This window comes from Alligator mississippiensis, chromosome 1 (assembly GCF_030867095.1).
Source record: "Alligator mississippiensis isolate rAllMis1 chromosome 1, rAllMis1, whole genome shotgun sequence".
In the NCBI taxonomy this organism is placed as follows: domain Eukaryota; kingdom Metazoa; phylum Chordata; order Crocodylia; family Alligatoridae; genus Alligator; species Alligator mississippiensis.
In genome coordinates this window covers 298,634,704-298,642,908 of record NC_081824.1, presented here as the reverse complement: position 1 = coordinate 298,642,908, position 8,205 = coordinate 298,634,704, and positions in this window count along the sequence as shown.

Sequence of the window (8,205 nt, the reverse complement as noted above, 5' to 3'; positions counted from 1 at the left end):
GACCTGAGCTGGATCATTCAGGCCCACTGCTGGGAAGTGTTGATGACTGCTGCTCTAGAATATTTTGGCAAGGGAGGGAGAGAAAGGAAATCATGATTTTTAATACTTCACAACACACTGAAGTCTGGAATATCTCTGAGTAAAGAGGAGGGGGTGTTGGTTATAGCCTTGTTGGTTTACGAACATAGAACCTTACCTGCCTAAGTAAAGAAGAGGCACTTTTATAGCCTGAGGGATTTTTTCCAGGCTGAATATCAAAAGCTGCAAACAACAGGTGCTAATGTTTCTCAGAGAAAAGAATCTTTTATAATGGAAAGTATTAGGCAACCTAGCTATGAGGATTTATACCTGTTTCCTCTATAATTACCACTAGGAGTCTCTACCCCACTACCCTGCAGGACATTCCTTTGTAGGCAGACCCCAGTGCATACACTGAAATCCATTGACTTTACTTGGGATGCGGGATCCTTTGCAGAAAGTCACTTGCAGGATTAGGGCCCAGGATCATTGAATTTGCAGAACTAATTGGAATGTTCATCTGTTCTAAAAAGAAGTCCTTCAGCAAAAAATGGTTTTATTTAGGATTTCCCAGCTGTTGTCTTATTCCAGACAGCACTGCTTTTGTGCTGATCAGCCAGTCTCAAAATAACTGAAGAGTAATTCCCTAGGAATTGCTCTTGTTTTTGTAACTGGCTCCAGTTTAATCTTTAACCTTATTTTGAAGGTGTTTTCTTCTTGAAGTGGGTGTTGTTTAGAGTGAATAATGAGACTGCCATGTCACTTAATTGTCTGTAGAGGGTGTAAGGGAATGCTGGTAGTAACTCAAATCTTGCTATTAGCTCTGTGTCACACAGCGGGTACACCTACATGTGCAATTGATGCAACGTGATAAACTCCATAGCACTTTGAGTTGGAGTACACTGCTCCTGGGCATGGCATCTACACGTGCCCAGGACAACAGCACTTTGAGCCAGCGCAGAGCTGCCCTGGAATGGCAGGTGGCATGGGGAGTCAGCTCTAGGCTCTGAGTGGCGGCATCAGACAGTGGAGGGGCTGGCTGGGACACAAGGGTGAAGAACCTGTGGAGCCATGTGGCTAACCAGCAGGCAGCCAGCAGGTGCTTTAGCACCCTTGTTCCTCATCCAGCCCTGTCACTGTCTACACGTGTGTTTCATTGCAGTTACTTACTCCGCCATAGCACCTTACGGAGGAGTTAATTAGTTTACCATGCTTTAATACCGGTGCATATGTAGACTATGACGCTTTACTGTGGAGTTAATTAGTCTACTCCACAATAAAGCACACGTGTAGATGCACACAGTGTATTGTGAAATGTGTGTATATCCTAAGCCAGTGATTCTCAACCAGGGCACTCCGTGATACCCTGGAGTGCCTTGAGATGCTTTCAGTAGTGATGCAGGGTGCCACTCAGTGTTAGCACTGTTAGATGTGCAAGCATGATTCACAAGATAAACCCAGAGATTTCAAATAGGAATCCATAGTGTTCAAACCACTCTGACTTGCTGTGGACTGAGTTCTTTTCAACTGAAGAAATGCTCTATTATTTTTCTGTAGTCAAAAATTGAGTTAAAACTTAAGAACTGACATTTTCCAAGGAGGTATCTCGAGTCTATTGAGGGGTGGCTTGAGTCTAAAAAGGTTGAAAAGCACTGTCCTAAACAAATAATCTCATTTATTTTAGCAAGCTAATGCTTAGTGAGTAAATACTTTTTTTAAAAAAAAGAAATATAAAATCAGGCTTTACAAGAGACCCAATTTGAAACAGCTTCTTTATTTAAATACATCAGGTATGAGGTAGACATGATTCACTTGATCTTGCTTCTGTTCTCCTGGGCCACGTCCAGACGAGTGCAGCTGTGTGGTATGTGGCACCACATACCACACATTCAGCTGTTTTCTGCTCTGCAAGGGATATCCAGGGGTTAAAAAACCTGTGCAAAAAAAAAAGCAGAGTGGTGCACACGGGGGTAGAGTGTGCTGCTCAAAACAGGAGCTGGCCAGCCAGGCTCCAAGCAGCAGGATCGCTGCTGTTGCAGCCCCAGGAGGCCCCCAGGGCCCCAGGTAAGGCTGCTGGGGCCAGCCCAGTGCTTGTCTTAGCCTTCCCCAACCCACCCGGGGTAACCTGCCGCACTCCAGAGGGTGCGTGACACAGGTGTTTCCTGGGAACAACTACCGGCAGCACAAGGTACACTGCCGCTAGTTGTCCCTGGGGAGCCAAATGTCCACGCTCATTTGGACACAGTCCAGTAGTCAGATCCTCAGGAAATGTACTTTGGTGTAGCTCCATTTAAGTTTAAGAAGCCACTTCATTGACTTTCACAGACTTCAGTGGAATAGGATTGGAGAGAGAGCTCACCAGTCTTGCAGTACTAGCTGACAAACATTACAAAGAGTACCTTTGATAGTGAAATCAGATGATGTCCTACAGCTCACCTAGCAGCAGGAGGAAATGTACCATAAAAAGTGATTATGCCTGACAGGAAGCACAGCAAGTCTGAGCTTGAGGAGGTCATAAAAAGTAGGTATTTGTGCTTAAAGAGTTGAGGCAATAAATATTTTTAAAATGTGCTTTTTCCTAACACTATATAGACAGCTCTTTAAAAAGATATTTACCCTTATTTTAGCATTATTCTTATTTATTCACATTTTATACTTTATAGTGTCCCTTCCCCCCTCCATCTAAAGATCTTATTATTATAGGTGGAGCAGGTAGTGTCACATATAATTAAGGTTGCCTAAGACTTTCCATTATAAGATCCTGATTTTAGTTGTTTATAACTTTGCCAGTTGTTAATTATTCTGGCTGATGGTTCCCATGCCAGGTGTCTGCCTCGGGCTAATTTTTTTGTGGGGGGAAAGGTATTAGCAAAAATGATTCAACTGTTCCTGGAATGGAAAAATACATGTTGTTCATATTATGAAATGCTTACAGCTGTTCCATTAAGAACCTGTAACACTTCTGTGCTTTAAATTTGGCAGAGGATCAATCTTGTGCACCTTTTGCCATCCCTGTGAAAACCTCACCACTCCAGCCAAATCCTGGTAATCCAGCCTCTTAAAAATCACAGTTCACACGTACTGAAGGGAGATATGTTAGAGTTTGATTCCTGGCAGACATTTCATTTATTGCATAAAGTGTAAATCCCACAATATATTGTAACTTGCCACACATTCAACCAATGTATCATGCTATAAAATGGCAATCATGCTCTAATTTAAGCATATGACACACTAAAGAGCACCTGGAAAGCTCAACACAGGAGCCAGCCTCTGGTGCTGGGCTGCCTGCTAACCAGTTTACATTTTCTGGCTCATGGGGAACCTAATGCCAGGGAGCCAATCTCCAATGCTGGCATCCTTGGACAAGTTTAAAGCCACGCTGGCCAGTATGCAGGTATCAGTCTTCAATGAGGGCATGGTTTTAGAGATCCCTGCATGTGATGGATCTGAGAAATTTTATCCCAGATCTCAAAAATCATGTGTCCTGATGTGTCATGCTGGATCTTGATAACCTGGTATGGCAAGATGCATGATTTGGGGGATCCGGGATAAAATTCTTCAGCTCCTATCACACATTTAAATTAATTTCCGAGGGGCCTTTGACAGCTAGAGGTTCTGCAGATGCTATCAGTACTGAACCATGCTTCATGTCAAGGCCACAGAGCTTTGTAGAACTTGCCTTGCAGCTGCTTCTGATGGCTGAGGTTGCTGTTTTTGGTGCCTGCCTGGCCCCAAAACCAAGAATAGGAAAAGGATTTCTCCTGTGTTCTCAAGACCTGCTTTGGTGGTGGAGGAGGATGGAGGCACAGGAAAGAGCTGGAGTAGAATGCTGAAGAATAAGAAGGAGCAAAGTTTTTCTTTCTTTTTTGAGGTGCAGGGGAAGCAAAATAAGCCTGGGAAGGGAATACCAAGATGAGAATTTTTAATGAAGAGAGGGTGACAGGAAGAAAGAAGCTGGGTGGGGAGGACAGGGACAAGGTAAGAGGGAAATGAGGACAGAAGAATATTTTTGATAGCCACTAGTGTGTACTCACTACTCAGCTCTAAGACCTGGATTTCTAATGCTGTTAGTAAATACTGGTAGGTGTGAAATCCCTGGTAAAACATATCTTCATTTAGGGCTGATCCACCTAAAAGATAAAAACCCACCACTGTTAACCAGCTCATCTGAGAGACTTGTTCTATGAATCCAGTTTGCTGATAAGCAGTGCTGGGGTCACGGTTCCATATGACAGTAAAATTCATTCAATTTGTTTTTAAAAAATAGGAAAGGACATTTAAAAAAATTACAGCTATTAAGGCTCCAAAGCACTCACAAACTAAGAGGTGCTGACCTTAACTTGTCTCCCTTTTGCATATGGAGTATTATGTAGTCTTTAATGTTAAGATCCTGTATTATTTTTTTCCACAGGATCTGGATCTCATTCAGGGCACTAATTCTGACATTCCTTTGCTTTTGGAGCATTATTTATAATGCTTCTAATACAGGAATTTCAATGTAATTCTGTAAAATTTGATGAACAGAGTGTGAAGGCTGCTTTTAACTTTTTATGAAGCATAGCAACATTTACTCCCTTACTACAAAATGTCAGCTGTAGACAGGTCACCTGGGGTGGGGGGTGTGAGGAATTGGACTATTTGTTTCCTTTTTATAATGCTGATCTTGTTCAGAACTGTAGGTCACATCCCTTCTCTGTGTTAAAGTATTACAGTATTTCACAGTAGTGGAGATATTTTTATGAGCTCTCCCTTTGGTGGCTCATGTTATCTTAGTGCCACAGTAGTCATTTTAATAAACTACCAGGGCATTAGGCTGCAAAGCTGTCATTTTTGCGCTGGAAAGGATAGGTTAGTGATTCAAGTACAAGAATGTGAGTCAGGAGTATTCTCTATTCCTATCTCTGGGACAGGCTTCCTAGGTGACCTGGAGCAAATTGTTCTGAGCCTCAGTTCATAGATTCATAGATTCATAGATGTTAGGGTCGGAAGGGACCTCAATAGATCATCAAGTCCGACCCCCTGCATAAGCAGGAAAGAGTGCTGGGTCTAAATGACCCCAGCTAGATACTCGTCTAACCTCCTCTTGAAGACCCCCAGGGTAGGGGAGAGCACCACCTCCCTTGGGAGCCCGTTCCAGACCTTGGCCACTCGAACTGTGAAGAAGTTCTTCCTAATGTCCAGTCTAAATCTGCTCTCTGCTAGCTTGTGGCCATTGTTTCTTGTAACCCCCGGGGGCGCCTTGGTGAATAAATCCTCACCAATTCCCTTCTGTGCCCCCGTGATGAACTTATAGGCAGCCACAAGGTCGCCTCTCAACCTTCTCTTGCGGAGGCTGAAAAGGTCCAGTTTCTCTAGTCTCTCCTCGTAGGGCTTGGTCTGCAGGCCCTTGACCATACGAGTTGCCCTTCACTGTACCCTCTCCAGGTTATCCGCATCCTTCTTGAAGTGTGGCGCCCAGAATTGCACGCAGTACTCCAACTGCGGTCTGACCAACGCCCGATAGAGGGGAAGTATCACCTCCTTGGACCTATTCGTCATGCATCTGCTGATGCACGATAAAGTGCCATTGGCTTTTCTGATGGCTTCGTCACACTGCCGACTCATGTTCAACTTGGAGTCCACTAGGACTCCAAGATCCCTTTCCACCTCCGTGCCACCCAGCAGGTCATTCCCTAGGCTGTAGGTGTGCTGGACATTTTTCCTCCCTAGGTGCAGCACTTTGCATTTCTCCTTGTTGAACTGCATCCTGTTGTTTTCTGCCCACTTGTCCAGCCTATCCAGGTCTGCCTGCAGCTGTTCCCTGCCCTCCGGCGTGTCCACTTCTCCCCATAGCTTTGTGTCATCTGCAAACTTGGACAGAGTACATTTCACTCCCACGTCCAAGTCGCTGATGAAGACATTAAAGAGTATCGGTCCAAGGACCGAACCCTGCGGGACCCCACTGCCCACACCCTTCCAGGTCGAGACCGACCCATCTACCACGACTCTTTGGGTGCGACCCTCTAGCCAATTCGCCACCCACCGGACTGTGCAGTCATCCACATCACAGCCTCTTAATTTGTTCACCAGTATGGGGTGGGATACCATATCGAAGGCCTTCCTGAAGTCCAGGTATACGACATCCACCCCTCCTCCTGTGTCCAGGCGTTTCGTAACCTGGTCATAGAAAGAGACTAGGTTGGTCAGGCACGATCTGCCCGCCACAAACCCAGGCTGGTTTCCCCTCAGCATAATTTGCCCTGCCGGGCTCTCACAAATGTGAGCCTTGATAATTTTTTCAAATACTTTACCAAGGATGGAGGTGAGACTGACCGGCCTATAGTTGCCCGGGTCCTCCTTCCTCCCCTTTTTGAAAATGGGGACCACGTTAGCCCTTTTCCAGTCCTCCGGGACTTGGCCCGTGCGCCACGAGCATTCGAATATTCCCGCCAGTGGCTCTGCAATGATGTCGGCCAGTGCCTTCAGCACCCTCGGATGGAGCCCATCCGGGCCTGCCGACTTAAAGGCATCCAGTTCTTCCAAATGACTCTGCACCACCTCAGGATCTACGCATGGAAGTCTGGCGCCTTGCTGCTGCCTCTCTACAACCCCAGTGAGAGACTTGTCGTGCCCCTCGCTTAGGAACACTGAGGCAAAGAACTCGTTGAGGAGTTCAGCCTTGTCCCGTCTATCTGTCACCAATTGCTTCTGCCCATTTAGCAGGGGTCCTATTCCTCCCTGGGCCTTCCTTTTACTCCCAATATATCTAAAAAACAATTTCTTGTTGTCCTTTACTTGGGTTGCCATCCTCAGCTCCATGGTAGCTTTGGCCCGCCTAACTGCCTCCCTACAAGCACGAGCAGAGGAGGTATATTCATCTTTAGTGATCTCACCCTGTTTCCACTTTTTATGTGCTCCCCTTTTGGCCCTTAGGCTGCCCTGGATTTCTCTGGTCAGCCATGGAGGCCTCCTGGCCCCTTTCCCTCTTTTGCCTCGCTCGGGGATCGTCTTGCTTTGTGCCCAAAGGATTGTTTCCTTTAGGCACAGCCACCCTTCTTGGGCACCCATCCCATCAAAACTCCTACTCTGCAGTGCTTCCTTGACTAATCGCCTGAGTGCAATGAGATCAGCTTTCCTAAAGTCTAGCACTTTCACCCTACTAGTTACCTTACCCACTCGCCGTCTTATGTTGAATTCTATCATAAGGTGATCACTGTCTCCCAGATAGCTACCGATTTGGAGGTCCCCTATCATGTCATCTCCCGTTGCCAATACCAGATCCAGTATGGCATTCCCCCTAGTGGGACCATACACCTCCTGTGTCAGGTGGAGGTCCTGTACACAAGTTAGAAACCTGCATGAGCGATGGGACCTTGCTGTCTGCGTCTCCCAGCAGATGTCCGGGTAGTTTAGGTCCCCCATGACTACCGCCTCTTTAGCTTTTATGGTCTCCGAGAGTTGCCTCAGGAGCCCCGCATCTATTTCTTCCCCTTGATGTGGGGGTCTGTAGCAGACCCCTACCACCAAATCCCTTTCTCCTTGCCCCCCATGTAGCCTAACCCACAATCCTTCTACTTCCTCAGCCTCGGATTCTGTCTTGATGAGGGTTGATGTATATTGCTCACTGACATAAAGTGCAACCCCCCCCCCTTTCTTCCCCGACCTGTCCTTTCTGTACAATCTATAGCCCTCAATATGTACCGCCCAGTCATGGGATGAATCCCACCAGGTCTCTGTTAGCCCCACTAAGTCATAGGTGTTTAGTGCAAGCAGGAGCGCTAGTTCATCCTGCTTGTTCCCCATGCTCCTAGCATTAGTATATAGGCACTTGAGCCCTGCGACTGGCGCCTTTGCTGCCCCCCCGCTCCCAGTCCCATGGGGCCCATTGTTTCTTACCTTCTTGTTCCTTACCTGTTCTGTTGTGCTGGCCTCCCCATGGCTTTCAGGTTCCCAATGTTCTCCTTCTTCAGGCTGGGCTGTCCTTGTGGGTGCCACATGGTTTGGTGGTCCACAGCTTCCCCTGCCCTCGTACTCCCCTCCCCCCGACGAGCCTAGTTTAAAGCCCGCCGGAGGAGATCCGCCAACCTAGAAGAAAACACACGCTTACCTTTGGGGGACAGGTGAAGCCCATCCCAGCTGAGCATGTCCCTCGTCGTGATGTGCGGGTCATGGTCCAGGAAGCCGAAGCCTGCCTCGAGACACCAC